At 46.3% G+C, this 18,205-nt stretch overlaps 5 non-coding genes and 27 pseudogenes across 5 annotated transcripts; all 32 read right to left on the reverse strand.

Annotated features, from left to right (window-relative positions):
* Positions 1–162: 162 nt before the first annotated feature.
* Positions 163–281, reverse strand: LOC148241497 (5S ribosomal RNA; annotated as a pseudogene).
* A 559-nt stretch (positions 282–840) lies between these two features.
* Positions 841–960, reverse strand: LOC148241498 (5S ribosomal RNA; annotated as a pseudogene).
* Positions 961–1,167: 207 nt separating this feature from the next.
* On the reverse strand, positions 1,168–1,286 carry LOC148241499 (5S ribosomal RNA; annotated as a pseudogene).
* Positions 1,287–1,495: 209 nt separating this feature from the next.
* Positions 1,496–1,614, reverse strand: LOC148241500 (5S ribosomal RNA; annotated as a pseudogene).
* Positions 1,615–1,818: 204 nt separating this feature from the next.
* LOC148241501 (5S ribosomal RNA) lies at positions 1,819–1,937 on the reverse strand (annotated as a pseudogene).
* A 205-nt stretch (positions 1,938–2,142) lies between these two features.
* Positions 2,143–2,261, reverse strand: LOC148241502 (5S ribosomal RNA; annotated as a pseudogene).
* Positions 2,262–2,820: 559 nt separating this feature from the next.
* Positions 2,821–2,939, reverse strand: LOC148241503 (5S ribosomal RNA; annotated as a pseudogene).
* Positions 2,940–3,501: 562 nt separating this feature from the next.
* LOC148241504 (5S ribosomal RNA) lies at positions 3,502–3,620 on the reverse strand. Its single transcript, XR_015815510.1, has one exon. It is a non-coding gene; the product is annotated as a 5S ribosomal RNA (ribosomal RNA).
* A 209-nt stretch (positions 3,621–3,829) lies between these two features.
* LOC148241505 (5S ribosomal RNA) lies at positions 3,830–3,948 on the reverse strand (annotated as a pseudogene).
* Positions 3,949–4,509: 561 nt separating this feature from the next.
* Positions 4,510–4,628, reverse strand: LOC148241506 (5S ribosomal RNA; annotated as a pseudogene).
* Positions 4,629–4,837: 209 nt separating this feature from the next.
* On the reverse strand, positions 4,838–4,957 carry LOC148241507 (5S ribosomal RNA; annotated as a pseudogene).
* A 559-nt stretch (positions 4,958–5,516) lies between these two features.
* On the reverse strand, positions 5,517–5,635 carry LOC148241508 (5S ribosomal RNA). Its single transcript, XR_015815293.1, has one exon. It is a non-coding gene; the product is annotated as a 5S ribosomal RNA (ribosomal RNA).
* Positions 5,636–6,197: 562 nt separating this feature from the next.
* Positions 6,198–6,316, reverse strand: LOC148241509 (5S ribosomal RNA; annotated as a pseudogene).
* Positions 6,317–6,525: 209 nt separating this feature from the next.
* LOC148241510 (5S ribosomal RNA) lies at positions 6,526–6,644 on the reverse strand (annotated as a pseudogene).
* A 204-nt stretch (positions 6,645–6,848) lies between these two features.
* Positions 6,849–6,967, reverse strand: LOC148241511 (5S ribosomal RNA; annotated as a pseudogene).
* A 205-nt stretch (positions 6,968–7,172) lies between these two features.
* On the reverse strand, positions 7,173–7,291 carry LOC148241512 (5S ribosomal RNA; annotated as a pseudogene).
* A 559-nt stretch (positions 7,292–7,850) lies between these two features.
* Positions 7,851–7,969, reverse strand: LOC148241513 (5S ribosomal RNA). Its single transcript, XR_015815117.1, has one exon. It is a non-coding gene; the product is annotated as a 5S ribosomal RNA (ribosomal RNA).
* A 563-nt stretch (positions 7,970–8,532) lies between these two features.
* Positions 8,533–8,652, reverse strand: LOC148241514 (5S ribosomal RNA; annotated as a pseudogene).
* Positions 8,653–8,861: 209 nt separating this feature from the next.
* On the reverse strand, positions 8,862–8,980 carry LOC148241515 (5S ribosomal RNA; annotated as a pseudogene).
* A 205-nt stretch (positions 8,981–9,185) lies between these two features.
* LOC148241516 (5S ribosomal RNA) lies at positions 9,186–9,303 on the reverse strand (annotated as a pseudogene).
* A 562-nt stretch (positions 9,304–9,865) lies between these two features.
* Positions 9,866–9,984, reverse strand: LOC148241517 (5S ribosomal RNA). Its single transcript, XR_015815746.1, has one exon. It is a non-coding gene; the product is annotated as a 5S ribosomal RNA (ribosomal RNA).
* A 205-nt stretch (positions 9,985–10,189) lies between these two features.
* On the reverse strand, positions 10,190–10,308 carry LOC148241518 (5S ribosomal RNA; annotated as a pseudogene).
* A 1,543-nt stretch (positions 10,309–11,851) lies between these two features.
* On the reverse strand, positions 11,852–11,969 carry LOC148241519 (5S ribosomal RNA; annotated as a pseudogene).
* A 559-nt stretch (positions 11,970–12,528) lies between these two features.
* LOC148241520 (5S ribosomal RNA) lies at positions 12,529–12,647 on the reverse strand. Its single transcript, XR_015814456.1, has one exon. It is a non-coding gene; the product is annotated as a 5S ribosomal RNA (ribosomal RNA).
* Positions 12,648–13,208: 561 nt separating this feature from the next.
* LOC148241521 (5S ribosomal RNA) lies at positions 13,209–13,327 on the reverse strand (annotated as a pseudogene).
* Positions 13,328–13,886: 559 nt separating this feature from the next.
* Positions 13,887–14,005, reverse strand: LOC148241522 (5S ribosomal RNA; annotated as a pseudogene).
* An 830-nt stretch (positions 14,006–14,835) lies between these two features.
* On the reverse strand, positions 14,836–14,954 carry LOC148241523 (5S ribosomal RNA; annotated as a pseudogene).
* Positions 14,955–15,837: 883 nt separating this feature from the next.
* LOC148241524 (5S ribosomal RNA) lies at positions 15,838–15,956 on the reverse strand (annotated as a pseudogene).
* Positions 15,957–16,161: 205 nt separating this feature from the next.
* On the reverse strand, positions 16,162–16,280 carry LOC148241525 (5S ribosomal RNA; annotated as a pseudogene).
* A 234-nt stretch (positions 16,281–16,514) lies between these two features.
* LOC148241526 (5S ribosomal RNA) lies at positions 16,515–16,633 on the reverse strand (annotated as a pseudogene).
* A 205-nt stretch (positions 16,634–16,838) lies between these two features.
* LOC148241527 (5S ribosomal RNA) lies at positions 16,839–16,957 on the reverse strand (annotated as a pseudogene).
* Positions 16,958–17,957: 1,000 nt separating this feature from the next.
* LOC148241528 (5S ribosomal RNA) lies at positions 17,958–18,076 on the reverse strand (annotated as a pseudogene).
* Positions 18,077–18,205: the final 129 nt, after the last annotated feature.

Genomic DNA, 18,205 nt, shown 5'->3' on the forward strand with positions numbered 1-18,205 from the left:
TCCCCTTCCCATCAATTGTTTCATTGTGCGTTCACACTGTACCTCTCCTTCTCGTTCTAATATCGATTAAAATGCCCCTGCTTCTTGACTCACATTTGCGTATAAACCAGCGGACCATAGTTCCAGTCGCGCGTAACGTCGAACGACACGTCTGAAAAAAAATTGGTGCGACACAAGGACTTCCCAAGAGGTCACCCATCCAAGTACTACTCTCGGCCAAGCAAACTTAACTGCAGAGTTCTGATGGGATCCAGTGCATTAGTGCTGGTATGATCGCACCCGTTTAATTCCGCGCTGCAAATACATAAACTCCTTCTCCTTTCTTCCCCTCCCGTCATTTCTTTCCTTGTGCGTGCGCACTGCACCTCCCGTGCTCGTTCTAATATCCAGTAAAATACTACGGTGTCGTGACTCACATTTGCGAATTAACCTGAGGACCATAATTCAAGTCGCGCGTAACGTCGAAAGAATCATCTGTTAAAAAATGGGTGCAACACGAGGACTTCACAAGAAAATGGGTGAAATATAAGGACTTCGCACGAGGTAACCCATGCTAGTACTACTCTCGCCCAAGCACCTTACCTACGGAGTTCTGATAGAATCCGATGCATTAGTACTGGTATGATCGCACCTGTTTCATTTCGTGCTGAAAATACATACACTCTTTCTCCTTCCCTCCCCCTCCCGTCATTTGTTTCCTTGTGCGTGCACTCTTCATCTCTCCTTCTCGTTCTAATATCGATTAAAATGCCCCTACTTCTTGACTCATATTTGCGTATAAACCAGGGGACCCTAGTTGCAGTCGCACATAACGTCGAACGACCCGTCTGAAAAAAAAAATTAAGGCGACACGAGGACTTCCCAGGAGGTCACCCATTCGGGTACTACTCTCGCCCAAGCACCTTTAACTTGCGGAGTTCTGATAGAATCCGTTGCATTGGTGCTGGTATGATTGCTCATGTTTCATTCTGCGCTGCAAATACATATACTTTTTCTACTTCCATCCCCCCTCCCGTCATTTGTTTCCTTGTGCGTGCACTCTGCATCTCTCTTTCTCGTTCTAATATCGATTAAAATGCTCCTGCTTCTTGACTCACATTTGCGTATAAACCAGTGAACCCTTGTTCCAGTCGCGTGTAACGTCGAACGACCCGTCTGAAAAAAAAATTAATGCGACACGAGGACTTCCCAAGAGGTAACCCATTCGAGTACTACTCTCGCCCAAGCATACTTAACTGCGGAGTTCTGATGGGATCCGGTGCATTAGTGCTGGTATGATCGAACTTGTTTAATTTCGCGCTGCAAATACATAAACTTCTTCTCCTTTATTCCCCCTCCCGTCATTTGTTTCCTTGTGCGTGCGCACTACACCTCTCGTTCTCGCTCAAATATCAAGTAAAATGCCACGGCGCCGTGACTCACATTTTCGAATAAATCTGCGGACCATAATTAAGGTCGCGCGTAAGGTCGAACGGCACATCTGAAAAAAAGAAAATGGGTGCAACACGAGAACTTCCAAGGAGGTAACCCATCATTGTACTACTTTCGCCAAAGCACACTTAACTGCGGAGTTCTGATGGGATCCGGTGCATTTGTGCTGGTGTGACCGCACCTGTTTAATTTCGTGCTGAAAATACATACACTCCTTCTTCCCTCCCCCCCTCCCATCATTTGTTTCCTTGTGCGTTCACACTGCACCTCTCTTTCTCATTCTAATATCGATTAAAATGCCCCTAATTCTTGACTCACATTTGCGTATAAACCAACGGACCATAGTTCTAGTCGCGCGTAACATCGAACGACCCATCTGAAAAAAAATTGTTGCGATACGAGGACTTCCCAAGAGGTCACCCATCCGAGTACTACACTCGCCCAAGCACACTTAACTGCGGAGTTCTGATGGGATCCGGGGCTTTAGTGCTGGTATGATCTCACCTGTTTAATTTCGCGCTGCAAATACATACACTCCTTCTCCTTTCTTCCCCCTCCCGTCATTTGTATCCTTGTGCGTTAACACTTCACATCTCATTCTCGTTCTAATATCGATTAAAATGCCCCTGCTTATTGACTCACATTTGCGTATAAACCAGCGGACCCTAGTTCCAGACGCGCCTAACGTCGAATGACCCGTCTGAAAAAAAATTGGTGCGACACGAGAACTTCCTAGGAGGTCACCCATCCGAGTACTAATCTCGCATAAGCACACTTAACTGCAGAGTTCTAATGGGATCCGGTGCCACAGTGCTGGTATGATCACACCCGTTTAATTTTGCGCTACAAATACATAAACTCATTCCCCTTTCTTCCCCCTCCCGTCATTTGTTTCCTTGTGCGTGCGCACTGCACCTCTCGTTCTCGTTCTAATATCAAGTAAAATGCAACGGCGCCGTGACTCACATTTGCGAATAAACCTGAGGACCATAATTCAAGTCGCGCGTAACGTCGAAAGAATCATCTGTAAAAAAATGGGTGCAACACGAGGACTTCACAAGAAAATGGGTGAAATATAAGGACTTCGCAGGAGGTAACCCATGCTAGTACTACTCTCGCCCAAGCACCCTTACCTACAGAGTTCTGATAGAATCCGTTGCATTAGTGCTGGTATGATCGCACCTGTTTCATTTCTTGCTGAGAATACATACACTCCTTCTCCTTCCTTCCCCCTCCCATCAATTGTTTCCTTGTGCGTTCACACTGCACCTCTCCTTCTCGTTCTAATATCGATTAAAATGCCCCTGCTTCTTGACTCACATTTGCGTATAAACCAGCGGACCCTAGTTTCAGTCGCGCGTAACGTCGAATGACCCGTCTGAAAAAAAATTGGTGCGACACGAGGACTTCCCAGGAGATCACCAATCCGAGTACTACTCTCGCCAAAGCACACTTAACTGTGGAGTTCTGACGGGATCCGGTGCATTAGTGCTGGTATGATCGCACCCGTTTAATTCCGCGCTGCAAATACATAAACTCATTTTCCTTTCTTCCCCCTCCCGTCATTTGTTTCCTTGTGCGTGCGCACTGCACCTTCCGTGCTCCTTCTAATATAAAGTAAAATGCTACGGTGCCGTGACTCACAATTGCGAATAAACCTGAGGACAATAATTCAAGTCGCGCATATCGTCGAAAGAATCATCTGCAAAAAAATGGGTGGAACACGAGGACTTCCTAAGAAAATGGGTGAAATATAAGGACTTCGCATGAGGTCACCCATCCTAGTTCTACTCTCGCCCAAGCACCCTTAACTTGTGGAGTTCTGATAGAATCCGTTGCATTGGTGCTGGTATGATTGCTCATGTTTCATTCTGCGCTGCAAATACATACACTTTTTCTCCCTCCATCCCCCCTCCTGTCATTTGTTTCCTTGTGCGTGCACTCTGCATCTCTCCTTCTCGTTCTAATATCGATTAAAATGCCCCTGCTTCTTGACTCACATTTGCGTATAAACCAGTGGACCCTAGTTCCAGTCGCGCGTAACGTCGAACGACCCGTCTGAAAAAAAAATTAGTGTGACACGAGGACTTCCCAAGAGGTCACCCATCCGAGTACTACTCTCGCCCATGCACACTTAACTGCGGAGTTCTGATGGGATCCGGTGCATTAGTGCTGGTATGATCGCACCTGTTTAAATTTGCGCTGCAAATACATAAACTACTTCTCCTTTCTTCCCCCTCCCGTCATTTGTTTCCTTGTGCGTGCACACTGTACCTCTCGTTCTCGTTCAAATATCAAGTAAAATGCCCCTGATTCTTGACTCACATATGCGTATAAATCTGCGGACCATAATTAAAGTAGCGCGTAACGTCGTACGGCACATCTGAAAAAAAAAAAATGGGTGCAACACGAGAACTTCCCACGAGGTAACCCATCATTGTACTACTTTCGCCAAAGCACACTTAACTGCGGAGTTCTGATGGGATCCGGTGCATTTGTGCTGGTATGATCGCACCTGTTAAATTTTGCGCTGCAAATACATAAACTCATTCCCCTTTCTTCCTCCTCCCGTCATTTGTTTCCTTGTGCGTGCGCACTGCACCTCCCGTGCTTGTTCTAATATCAAGTAAAATGCTACGGTGCCGTGACTCACATTTGCGAATAAACCTGAGGACCATAATTCAAGTCGCGCGTATCGTCGAAAGAATCATCTGCAAAAAAATGGGTGCAACACGAGTACTTCCTAAGAAAATGGGTGAAAGATATGGACTTCGCAGGAGGTCACCCATCCTAGTGCTACTCTCGCCCAAGCACCCTTAACATGCGGAGTTCTGATAGAATCCGTTGCATTGGTGCTGGTATGATTGCTCATGTTTCATTCTGCGCTGCAAATATATACACTTTTTCTCCCTCCATCCCCCCTCCCGTCATTTGTTTCCTTGTGCGTGCACTCTGCATCTCTTTTTCTCGTTCTAATATCGATTAAAATGCCCCTGCTTCTTGACTCACATTTGCGTATAAACCAGTGGACCCTAGTTCCAGTCGCGCGTAACGTCGAACGACCCATCAGAAAAAAAATTATTGCGACACGAGGACTTCCCAGGAGGTCACCCATCCGAGTACTACTCTCGCCCATGCACACTTAACTGCAAAGTTTTGATGGGAACCGGTGCATTAGTGCTCGTATGATCGCACCTGTTTAATGTTGCGCTGCAAATACATAAATTCCTTCCCCTTTCTTCCCCCTCCCGTCATTTGTTTCCTTGTGCGTGCGCACTGCACCTTTCATTCTCATTCAAATATCAAGTAAAATGCCACGGCGCCATGACTCACATATGCGAATAAATCTGCGGAACATAATTAAAGTCGCGCATAACGTCGAACGACACATCTGAAAAAAAGAAAATGGGTGCAACACGAGAACTTTCCATGAGGTAACCCATCATTGTACTACTTATCACCAAAGCACACTTAACTGCGGAGTTCTGATGGGATCCGGTGCATTTGTGCTGGTATGATCGCACCTGTTTAATTTTGCGCTGCAAATACATAAACTCATTCCCCTTTCTTCCCTCTCCCGTTATTTGTTTCCTTGTGCGTGCGCACTGCACCTCCCGTTCTCGTTCTAATATCAAGTAAAATGCTACAGCACCGTGACTCACTTTTGCGAATAAACCTGAGGACCATAATACAAGTAACGCGTAACGTCGAAAGAATCATCTGCAAAAAAATGGGTGCAACACGAGGACTTCACAAGAAAATGGGTGAAATATAAGGACTTCGCAGGAGGTAGCCGATGCTAGTACTACTCTCGCCCAAACACCCTAACCTACAGAGTTCTAATAGAATCCGTTGCATTAGTGCTGGTATGATCGCACCTGTTTCATTTCGTGCTGAAAATACATACACTCCTTCTCCTTCCCTCCCCCTCCCATCAATTGTTTCCTTGTGCGTTCACACTGCACCTCTCCTTATCGTTCTAATATCGATTAAAATGCCCCTGCTTCTTGACTCACATTTGCGTATAAACCAGCGGACCCTAGTTCCAGTCGCGCGTAACGTCGAACGACCTGTCTGAAAAGAAATTAGTGCGACACGAGGACTTCCTAGGAGGTCACCCATCCGAGTACTACTCTCGCCCAAGCACACTTAACTGCGGAGTTCTGATGGGATCCGGTGCATTAATGCTGGTATGATCACACCCGTCTAATTCCACGCTGCAAATACATAAACTCCTTCTCCTTTCTTCCCCCTCCCGTCATTTGTTTCCTTGTGCGTGCGCACTGCACCTCCCGTGCTCGTTCTAATATCAAGTAAAATGCTACGGTGCCATGACTCACATTTGCGAATAAACCTGATGACCATAATTCAAGTCGCGCGTATCGTCGAAAGAATCATCTGCAAAAAAATGGGTGCAACACGAGGACTTCCTAAGAAAATGGGTGAAATATAAGGACTTCGCAGGAAGTCACCCATCCTAGTGCTACTCTCGCTCAAGCACCTTTAACTTACGGAGTTCTGATAGAATCCGTTGCATTGGTGCTGATATGATTGCTAATGTTTCATTCTGCGCTGCAAATACATATACTTTTTCTCCCTCCATCCCCCCTCCCGTCATTTGTTTCCTTGTGCGTGCACTCTGCATCTCTCTTTCTCGTTCTAATATCGATTAAAATGCCCCTGCTTCTTGACTCACATTTGCGTATAAACCAGTGGACCCTTGTTCCAGTCGCGCGTAACGTCGAACGACCCGTCTGAAAAAAAAATTAGTGCAACACGAGGACTTCCCAAGAGGTAACCCATTCGAGTACTACTCTCGCCCAAGCACACTTAACTGCGGAGTTATGATGGGATCCGGTGCACTAGTGCTGGTATGATCGCACCTGTTTAATTTCGCGCTGCAAATACATAAACTCCTTCTTCTTTCTTCACCCTCCCGTCATTTGTTTCCTTGTGCGTGCGCACTGCACCTCTAGTTCTCGCTCAAATATCAAGTAAACTGCCACGGTGCTGTGACTCACATTTGCGAATAAATCTGCGGACCATAATTAAAGTCGCGCGTAAGGTCGAACGGCACATCTAAAAAAAAGAAAATGGGTGCAACACGAGAACTTCCCAGGAGGTAACCCATCATTGTACTACTTTCGCCAAAGCACACTTAACTGCGGAGTTCTGATGGGATCCGGTGCATTTGTGCTGGTGTGACCGCACCTGTTTAATTTCGTGCTGAAAATACATACACTCCTTCTTCTCTCCCCCCCTCCCATCATTTGTTTCCTTGTGCGTTCACACTGCACCTCTCATTCTCGTTCTAATATCGATTAAAATGCCCCTGATTCTTGACTCACATTTGCGTATAAACCAGCGGACCATAGTTCCAGTCACGCGTAACGTCAAACGACTCATCTGAAAAATAATTGTTGCGATATGAGAACTTCCCAAGAGGTCACCCATTCGAGTACTACTCTTGCCCAGGCACACTTAACTGCGGAGTTCTGATGGGATCCGGAGCTTTAGTGCTGGTATGATCGCACCTCTTTAATTTCACGCTGCAAATACATACACTCCTTCCCCATTCTTCCCCCTCCCGTCATTTGTTTCCTTGTGCGTTCACACTTCACCTCCCCTTCTCGTTCTAATATCGATTAAAATGCCCCTACTTCTTGACTCACTTTTGCGTATAAACCAGCGGACCCTAGTTCCAGACGCGCGTACCGTCTAACGACCCGTCTGAAAAAAAATTGGTTCGATACGAGGACTTCCCAATAGGTCACCCATCCGAGTACTAATCTCGCCCAAGCACACTTCACTGCGGAGTTCTGATGGGATCCGGTGCATTAATGCTGGTATGATCGCACCTTTTTAATTTCGCGCTGTAAATTCATAAAGTCATTCCCCTTTCTTCCCCCTCCCGTCATTTGTTTCCTTGTGCGTGCGCACTGCACCTCCCGTTCTCGTTCTAATATAAAGTAAAATGCTACAGTGCCGTGAATCACATTTGCGAATAAACCTGAGGACCATAATTCAAGTCGCGCGTAACGTCGAAAGAATCATCTGCAAAAAAATGAGTGCAACACGAGGACTTCACAAGAAAATGGGTTAAATATAAGGACTTCGCAGGAGGTAACCCATGCTAGTACTACTCTCGCCCAAGCACCCTTACCTACGGAGTTCTGGTAGAATCCGTTGCATTAGTGCTGGTATGATCGCACCTGTTTCATTTCGTGCTGAAAATACATACACTCCTTCTCCTTCCCTCCCCCTCCCATCAATTGTTTCCTTGTGCGTTCACACTGCACCTCTCCTTCTCGTTCTAATATCGATTAAAATGCCCCTGCTTCTTGACTCACATTTGCGGATAAACCAGCGGACTCTAGTTCCAGTCGCGCGTAACGTCGAACGACCCGTCTAAAAAAAAATCGGTGCGACACGAGGACTTTCCAGGAGGTCACCCATCTGAGTACTACTCTCGCCCAAGCACACTTAACTGCGGAGTTCTGACGGGATCCGGTGCATTAGTGCTGGTATGATCGCACCCAATTAATTCCGCGCTGCAAATACATAAACTCCTTCTCCTTTCTTCCCCCTCCCGTCATTTGTTTCCTTGTGCGTGCGCACTGCACCTCCCGTGCTCGTTTTAATATAAAGTAAAATGCTACGGTGCCGTGACTCACATTTGCGAATAAACCTGAGGACCATAATTCAAGTCGCGCGTATCATCGAAAGAATCATCTGTAAAAAAATGGGTGCAACACGAGGACTTCCTAAGAAAATGGGTGAAATATAAGGACTTCGCAAGAGGTCACCCATCCTAGTGCTACTCTCGCCCAAGCACCCTTAACTTGTGGAGTTCTGATAGAAACCGTTGCATTGGTGCTGGTATGATTGCTCATGTTTCATTCTGCGCTGTAAATACATACACTTTTTCTCCCGCCATCCCCCCACCCGTCATTTGTTTCCTTGTGCGTGCACTCTGCATCTCTCCTTCTCGTTCTAATATCGATTAAAATGCCCCTGCTTCTTGACTCACATTTGCGTATAAACCAGTGGACCCTAGTTCCAGTCGCGCGTAACGTCGAGCGACACGTCTGAAAAAAAAAATTAGTGCGACACCAGGACTTCCCCAAGAGGTCACCCATCCGAGTACTACTCTCGCCCAAGCACACTTAACTGCGGAGTTCTGATGGGATCCGGTGCATTAGTGCTGGTATGATCGCAACTGTTTAATATTGCGCTGCAAATACATAAACTCCTTCTCCTTTCTTCCCCCTCCCATCGTTTGTTTCCTTGTGCGTGCGCACTGCACCTCTCGTTCTCATTCAAATATCAAGAAAAATTCCACGGCGCCGTGACTCACATTTGTGAATAAATCTGCGGACCATAATTAAAGTCGCGCGTAACGTCGAACGGCACATCTGAAAAAAAGAAAATGGGTGCAACACGAGAACTTCCCAGGAGGTAACCCATCATTGTACTACTTTCGCCAAAGCACACTTAACTGCGGAGTTTTGATGGGATCCGGTTCATTTGTGCTGGTGTGACCGCACCTGTTTAATTTCGTGCTGAAAATACATACACTCCTTCTTCCCTCCCCCCCTCCCATCATTTGTTTCCTTGTGCGTTCACACTGCACCTCTCCTTCTCGTTCTAATATCGATTAAAATGCCCCTGATTCTTGACTCACATTTGCGTATAAACTAGCGAACCATAGTTCCAGTCGCGTGTAACGTCAAACGACCCATCTGAAAAAAAATTTTTTGCGATACGAGGACTTCCCAAGAGGTCACCCATCCGAGTAGTACTCTCGCCCAAGCACACTTAACTACAGAGTTCTGATGGGATCCAGTGCATTAGTGCTGGTATGATGCCATTTGTATAATTTTGCGCTTCAAATACATACGCTCCTTCGCCTTTCTTCCTCCTCCCGTCATTTGTTTCCTTGTGCGTGCGCACTGCACCTCCCGTACTCGTTCTAATATCAAGTAAAATGCCACGGTGCCGTGACTCACATTTGTGAATAAACCTGCAGACCATAAATCAAGTCGCGCGTAACGTCGAAAGAATCATCTGCAAAAAGACGGGTGCAACACGAGGACCTCCCAAGAAAATGGGTGAAATATAAGGACTTCGCAGGAGGTCACCCATCCGAGTACTTTTTTCGCCCAAGCACCCTTAACTGCGGAGTTCTGATAGAATCCGTTGCATTAGTGCTGGTATGATCCCTCATGTTTCATTCTGCACTACAAATACATACACTCTTTCTCCTTCCATCCCCCCTCCCGTCATTTGTTTCCTTGTGCGTGCACTCCGCATCTCTCTTTCTCGTTCTAATATCAAGTAATATGCCCCGGCACCGTGACTCACCTATGCAAATGAACCAGCGGTTTATAATTCCATTTGCGCGTAACGTCGAAAAACCCATCCGAAAAAAAAATAGGTGCAACACGAGGGCTTCCCAGGTGGTGACCCATCCGAGTACTACTCTCGCCCAAGCACACTTAACTGCGGAGTTCTGATGGGATCCGGAGCTTTAGTGCTGGTATGATCGCACCTGTTTAATTTCGTGCTGCAAATACATACACTCCTTCTCATTTCTTCCCCCTTCCGTCATTTGTTTCCTTGTGCGTTCACACTTCACGTCTCATTCTCGTTCTAATATCGATTAAAATGCCCCTGCTTCTTGACTCACATTTGCGTATAAACCAGCGGACCCTAGTTCCAGACGCGCGTAACGTCGAACGACCCGTCTGAAAAAAAATTGGTACGACACGAAGACTTCCCAGGAGGTCACCCATCCGAGTACTAATCTCGCCCAAGCACACTTCACTGTGGAGTTCTGATGGGATCCGGTGCATTAGTGCTGGTATGATCGCACCTCTTTAATTTTGCGCTGCAAATACATAAACTCATTCCCCTTTCTACCCCCTCTCGTCATTTGTTTCCTTGTGCGTGCGCACTGCACCTCCCGTTCTTGTTCTAATATCAAGTAAAATGCTACAGCGCCGTGACTCACATTTGCAAATAAACCTGAGGACAATAATTCAAGTCGCGCGTAACGTCGAAAGAATCATCTGCAAAAAAATGGGTGCAACACGAGGACTTCACAAGAAAATGGGTGAAATATAAGGACTTCGCAGGAGGTAACCAATGCTAGTACTACTCTCGCCCAAGCACCCTTACCTACGGAGTTATGATAGAATCCGATGCATTAGTGCTGGTATGATCGCACCCGTTTAATTTCGCGCTGCAATTACATAAACTCTTTCTCCTTTCTTCCCCTTCCCGTTATTTGTTTCCTTGTGCGTGCGCACTGCACCTCCCGTGCTCGTTCTAATATCAAATAAAATACTACGGTGCCGTGACTGACATTTGCGTATAGACGTGAGGACCATAATTCAAGTCGCGCGTAATGTCAAAAGAATCATCTACAAAAAAATGGGTGCAACACGAGGACTTCACAAGAAAATGGGTGAAATATAAGGACTTCGCAGGAGGTAACCCATGCTAGTGCTACTCTCGCCCAAGCACCCTTACCTACGGAGTTATGATAGAATCCGTTGCATTAGTGTTGGTATGATCGCACCTGTTTCATTCATCACTGCAAATACATACACTCTTTCTCCTCCCATCCCCCCTCCCGTCATTTGTTTCCTTGTGCGTGCACTCTGCATCTCTCTTTCTCGTTATAATATCAAGTAATATGCCCCAGTACCGTGACTCACCTTTGCAAATAAACCAGCGGTTTATAATTCCATTCCCGTGTAACGTCGAACAACCCATCCGAATACTAATCTAGCCCAAGCACACTTCACTGCGGAGTTCTGATGGGATCCGGTGCATTAGTGCTGGTATGATCGCACCTCTTTAATTTTGCGCTGCAAATACATAAACTCATTCCCCTTTCTTCCCCCTCCCGTCATTTGTTTTCTTGTGCGTGCGCACTACAGCTCTCGTTCTCATTCTAATATCAAGTAAATTGCTACAGCGCCGTGACTCACATTTGCGAATAAAACTGAGGACCATAATTCAAGTCGCGCGTAACATCGAAAGAATCATCTGCAAAAAAATGGGTGCAACACGAGGACTTCACAAGAAAATGGGTGAAATATAAGGACTTCGCAGTTGGTAACCCTTGCTAGTACTACTCTCGCCCAAGCACCCTTACCTACGGAGTTCTGATAGAATCCGATGCATTAGTGCTGGTATGACCGCACCTGTTTAATTTCATGCTGAAAGTACATACACTCCTTCTTCCCTCCACCCTTCCCATCATTTGTTTCCTTGTGCGTTCACACTGCACCTCTCCTTCTCGTTCTAATATCGATTAAAATTTCCCTGATTCTTGACCCACATTTGCGTATAAACCAGCGGACCATAGTTCCAGTCACGTGTAATGTCGAATGATCCGTCTGAAAAAAAATTGGTGCGACACAAGGACTTCCCAGGAGGACACCCGTCCGAGTACTACTCTCGCCCAAGCACACTTAACTGCGGAGTTCTGATGGGATCCAGTGCAATAGTGCTGATATGACGCACCCGTTTAATTTCGGCCTGCAAATAGATAAACTCCTTCTCCTTTCTTCCCCCACCCGTCATTTGTTTCCTTGTGCGTGCGCACTGCACTTCCCCTGCTCGTTCTAATATCAAGTAAAATACTACGGTGCCGTGACTCACATTTGCGAATAAACCTGAGGACCATAATTCAAGTCGCGTATAACGTCGAAAGAATCATCTGCAAAAAAATGGGTGCAACACGAGGACTTCACATGAAAATGAGTGAAATATAAGGACTTCGCAGGAGGTAACCCATGCTAGTACTACTCTCGCCGAAGCACCCTTACCTACGGAGTTCTGATAGAATCCGTTGCATTAGTTCTAGTATGATCGCACTTGTTTCATTTCATGCTGAAAATACATACACTCCTTCTCCTTCCCTCCCCCTCCCATCAATTGTTTCCTTGTGCGTTCACACTGCACCTCTCCTTCTCGTTCTAATATCGATTAAAATGCCCCTACTTCTTGACTCACATTTGCGTATAAACCAGTGGACCCAAGTTCCAGTCGCGCGTAACGTCGAACGACCCGTCTGAAAAAAAATTAGTACGACACGAGGACTTCCCAGGAGGTCACCCATATGAGTACTACTCTCGCCCAAGCACACTTAACTGCGGAGTTCTGATGGGATCCGGTGCATTAGTGCTGGTATGATCGCACCAGTTTAAATTTGCGCTGCAAATATATAAACTCCTTCTCCTTTCTTCCCCCTCCCGTCATTTGTTTCTTTGTGCGTGCACACTGCACCTCCCGTGCTCGTTCTTATATCAAGTAAAATGCTACGGTGCCATGACTCACATTTGCGAATAAACCTGAGGACCATAATTCAAGTCGCGCGTATCGTCGAAAGAATCATCTGCAAAAAAATGGGTGCAACACGAGGACTTCCTAAGAAAATGGGTGAAATATAAGGACTTCGCAGGAGGTCACCCATCCTAGTGCTACTCTCGCCCAAGCACCCTTAACTTGCGGAGTTCTGATAGAATCCGTTGCATTGGTGTTGCTATGATTGCTCATGTTTCATACTGCGCTACAAATACATACACTTTTTCTCCCTCCATCCCCCCTCCCGTCATTTGTTTCCTTGTATGTGCACTCTGCATCTCTCCTTCTTGTTCTAATATCAATTTAAATGCCCCTGCTTCTTGACTCACATTTGCGTATAAACCAGCTGACCCTAGTTCCAGACGCGCGTAACGTCGAACGACCCGTCTGAAAAAAAATTGGTGCGACACGAGGACTTCCCAAGAGGTCACCCATCCGAGTACTTGTCTCGCCCAAGCACACTTCACTGTGGAGTTCTGATGGGATCCGGTGCATTAGTGCTGGTATGATCGCACCTCTTTAATTTTGTGCTGCAAATACATAAACTCATTCGCCTTTCTTCCCCCTCTCGTCATTTGTTTCCTTGTGCGTGCGCACTGCACCTCCCGTTCTTGTTCTAATATCAAGTAAAATGCTACAGCGTCGTGACTCACATTTGCGAATAAACCTGAGGACCATAATTCAAGTCGCGCGTAACGTCGAAAGAATCATCTGCAAAAAAATGGGTGCAGCACGAGGACTTCACATGAAAATGAGTGAAATATAAGGACTTCGCAGGAGGTAACCCATGCTAGTACTACTCTCGCCGAAGCACCCTTACCTACGGAGTTCTGATAGAATCCGTTGCATTAGTTCTAGTATGATCGCACTTGTTTCATTTCATGCTGAAAATACATACACTCCTTCTCCTTCCCTCCCCCTCCCATCAATTGTTTCCTTGTGCGTTCACACTGCACCTCTCATTCTCGTTCTAATATCGATTAAAATGCCCCTGCTTCTTGACTCACATTTGCGTATAAACCAGCGGACCCCAGTTCCAGTCGTGCGTAACGTCGAACGACCCGTCTGAAAAAAAATTGGTGCGACACGAGGACTTCCCAGGAGGTCACCTATCCGAGTACTAGTCACGCCCAAGCACACTTAACTGCGGAGTTTTGATTGGATTTGGTGCATTAGTGGTGGTATGATCGCACCCGTTCAATTCAGCACTGCAAATACATAAACTCCTTCTCCTTTCCTCCCCCTCCCGTCATTTGTTTCCTTGTGCGTGCGCACTGGACCTCCCGTGCTCATTCTAATATCAAGTAAAATGTTACGGTGCCGTGACTCACATTTGTGAATAAACCTGAGGACCATAATTCAAGTCGCGCGTATCGTCGAAAGAATCATCTGTAAAAAAATGGGTGCAACACGAGGACTTCCTAAGAAAATGGGTGAAATATAAGGACTTCGCAGGAGGTCACCCATCCTAGTGCTACTCTCGCCCAAGCAGCCTTAACTTGCGGAATTCTGATAGAATCCGTTGCATTGGTGCTGGTATGATTGCTTATGTTTCCTTGTGCGTGCACTCTGCATCTCTCCTTCTCGTTTTAATATCGATTAAAATGCCCCTGCTTCTTGACTCACATTTGCGTATAATTCAGTGGATCCTAGTTCCAGTCGCGCGTAACGTCGAACGACCCGTCTGAAAAAAAAAATTAGTGCGACACGAGGACTTCCTAGGAGGTCACCCATCCGAGTTCTACTCTCGCCCAAGCACACTTAACTGCAGAGTTCTAGTTGGATCCGATGCATTAGTGTTGGTATGATCGGACATGTTTAATTTCGCGCTGCAAATAGATAAACTCCTTCTCCTTTCTTCCCCCTCCCGTCATTTGTTTCCTTGTGCGTGCGCACTGCACCTCTCGTTCTCGTTCAAATATCAAGTAAAATGCCACGGCGCCGTGACTCACATTTGCGAATAAATCTGCAGACCATAATTAAAGTCGCGCGTAACATCGAACGGCACATCTGAAAAAAAGAAAATGGGTGCAATACGAGAACTTCCCAGGAGGTAACCCATCATTGTACTACTTTCGCCAAAGCACACTTAACTGCGGAGTTCTGATGGGATCTGGTGCATTTGTGCTGGTGTGACAGCACTTGTTTAATTTCGTGCTGAAAATACATACACTCCTTCTTCCCTCCCCCCTCCCATCATTTGTTTGCTTGTGCGTTCACACTGCACCTCTCCTTCTTGTTCTAATATCGATTAAAATGCCCCTGATTCTTGACTCACATTTGCGTATAAACCAGCGGACTATAGTTCCAGTCGCGCCTAATGTCGAACGACCCATCTGAAAAAAAATTGTTGCGATACGAGGACTTCCCAAGAGGTCATCCATCCGAATACTACTCTTGCACAAGCACACTTAACTGCAGAGTTCTAAAGGGATCCAGTGCAGTACTGCTGGTATGATGCCACTTGTTTAATTTTGCACTTCAAATACATACACTCATTCTCGTTACTTCCTCATCCCGTCATTTGTTTCCTTGTGCGTGCGCACTGCACCTCCCGTACTCGTTCTAATATCAAGTAAAATGCCACGGCGTCGTGACTCACATTTGCGAATAAATCTGCGGACCATAAATCAAGTTGCGCGTAACGTCGAAAGAATCATCTGCAAAAAGATGGGTGCAAAACGAGGACCTCCCAAGAAAATGGGTGAAATATAAGGACTTCGCAGGAGGTCACCCATCCGAGTACTTTTCTCGCCCAAGCACCCTTAACTGCGGAGTTCTGATAGAATCCGTTACATTAGTGCTGGTATGATCCCTCATGTTTCATTCTGCACTGCAAATACATACACTCTTTCTCCTTCTATCCCCCCTCCCGTCATTTGTTTCCTTGTGTGTGCACTCTGCATCTCTCTTTCTCATTCTAATATCAAGTAATATGCCCCGGCACCGTGACTCACCATTGCAAATGATCCAACGGTTTATAATTCTATTCGCGCGTAACGTCGAACAACCCATCCGAAAAAAAAATAGGTACAACACGAGGGCTTCCCAAGTGGTCACCCATCCGAGTACTACTCTCGCCCAAGCACACTTAACTGCGGAGCTCTGATGGGATGCGGAGCTTTAGGGCTGGTATGATCGCACCTGTTTAATTTCGCGCTGCAAATACATACACTCCTTCTCCTTTCTTTCCCCTCCCGTCATTTGTTTCCTTGTGCGTTCACACTTCACCTCTCATTCTCGTTCTAATATCGATTAAAATGCCCCTGCTTCTTGACTCACATTTGCGTATAAACCAGCAGACCCTAGTTCCAGACGCGCGTAACGTCGAACGACCTGTCTGAAAAAAAATTGGTTCGACACGAGGACTTCCCAGGAGGTCACCCATCCGAGTACTAATCTCGCCCAAGCACACTTTACTGCGGAGTTCTGATGGGATCCGGTGTATTAATGCTGGTATGATCGCACCTGTTTAATTTTGCGCTGCAAATACATAATTCATACCCCTTTCTTCCCCCTCCCGTCATTTGTTTCCTTGTGCGTGCGCACTGCACCTCCTGTTCTCGTTCTAATATCAAGTAAAATGCTACACCACCGTGACTCACATTTGCGAATAAACCTGAGGACCATAATTCAAGTCGCGCGTAACGTCGAAAGAATCATCGGCAAAAAAATGGGTGCAACACGAGGACTTCACAAGAAAATGGGTGAAATATGAGGACTTCGCAGGAGGTAACCCATGCTAGTACTACTCTCGCCCAAGTACCCTTACCTACGGAGTTCTGATAGAATCCGTTGCATTAGTGCTGGTATGATCTCACCTGTTTCGTTTCGCGCTGCAAAAACATACACTCCTTCTCCTTTCTTCCCCCTCCCGTCATTTGTTTCCTTGTGCGTTCACACTTCACCTCTCATTTTCGTTCTAATAACGATTAAAATGCCCCTTCTTCTTGACTCACATTTGTGTATAAACCAGCGGACCCTAGTTCCAAACGCGCGTAACGTCGAACGACCCGTCTGAAAAAAAATTAGTGCGACACGAGAACTTTCTAGGAGGTCACCCATTCGAGTACTACTCTCGCCCAAGCACACTTAGCTGCAGAGTTGTGATGGGATCCGGTGCATTAGTGCTGGTATGATCGCACCCGTTTAATTCAGCGCTGTAGATACATAAACTCCTTCACCTTTCTTCCCCCTCCCGTCATTTGTTTCCTTGTGCGTGTGCACTGCACCTCCCGTGCTTGTTCTAATATCAAGTAAAATGTTACGGTGTCGTGACTAACATTTGTGAATAAACCTGAGGACCATAATTCAAGTCGCGCGTATCGTCGAAAGAATCATCTGCAAAAAAATGGGTGCAACACGAGGACTTCCTAAGAAAATGGGTGAAATATAAGGACTTCGCAGGAGGTCACCCATCCTAGTGCTACTCTCGCCCAAGCAGCCTTAACTTGCAGAGTTCTGATAGAATCCGTTCTATTGGTGCTGGTATGATTGCTCATGTTTCATTCTGCGCTGCAAGTACATACACTTTTTCTCCCTCCATGCCCCCTCCCGTCATTTGTTTCCTTGTGCGTGCACTCTGCATCTCTCCTTCTCGTTCTAATATCGATTAAAATGCCCCTGCTTCTTGACTCACATTTGCGTATAAACCAGTGGACCCTAGTTCCAGTCGCGCGTAACGTCGAACGACCCGTCTGAAAAAAAAATTAGTGCGACACGAGGACTTCCCAGGAGGTCACCCATCCGAGTACTACTCTGGCTCGTCGAAAGAATCATCTGCAAAAAAATGGGTGCAACACGAGGACTTCCTAAGAAAATGGGTGAAATATAAGGACTTCGCAGGAGGTCACCCATCCTAGTGCTACTCTCGCCCAAGCAGCCTTAACTTGCGGAGTTCTGATAGAATCCGTTCTATTGGTGCTGGTATGATTGCTCATGTTTCATTCTGCGCTGCAAGTACATACACTTTTTCTCCCTCCATGCCCCCTCCCGTCATTTGTTTCCTTGTGCGTGCACTCTGCATCTCTCCTTCTCGTTCTAATATCGATTAAAATGCCCCTGCTTCTTGACTCACATTTGCGTATAAACCAGTGGACCCTAGTTCCAGTCGCGCGTAACGTCGAACGACCCGTCTGAAAAAAAAATTAGTTCGACACGAGGACTTCCCAGGAGGTCACCCATCCGAGTACTACTCTGGCCCAAGCACACTTAACTGCAGAGTTCTGGTTGGATCCGATGCATTAGTGCTGGTATGATCGGACATGTTTAATTTCGCGCTGCAAATAGATAAACTCCTTCTCCTTTCTTCCCCCTCCCGTCATTTGTTTTCTTGTGCGCGCGCACTGCACCTCTCGTTCTCGTTCAAATATCAAGTAAAATGTCACGGCGCCGT

This window comes from Carica papaya, chromosome 8 (genome assembly GCF_054855325.1).
Source record: "Carica papaya isolate Zhongbai chromosome 8, ASM5485532v1, whole genome shotgun sequence".
Taxonomy (NCBI): domain Eukaryota; kingdom Viridiplantae; phylum Streptophyta; class Magnoliopsida; order Brassicales; family Caricaceae; genus Carica; species Carica papaya.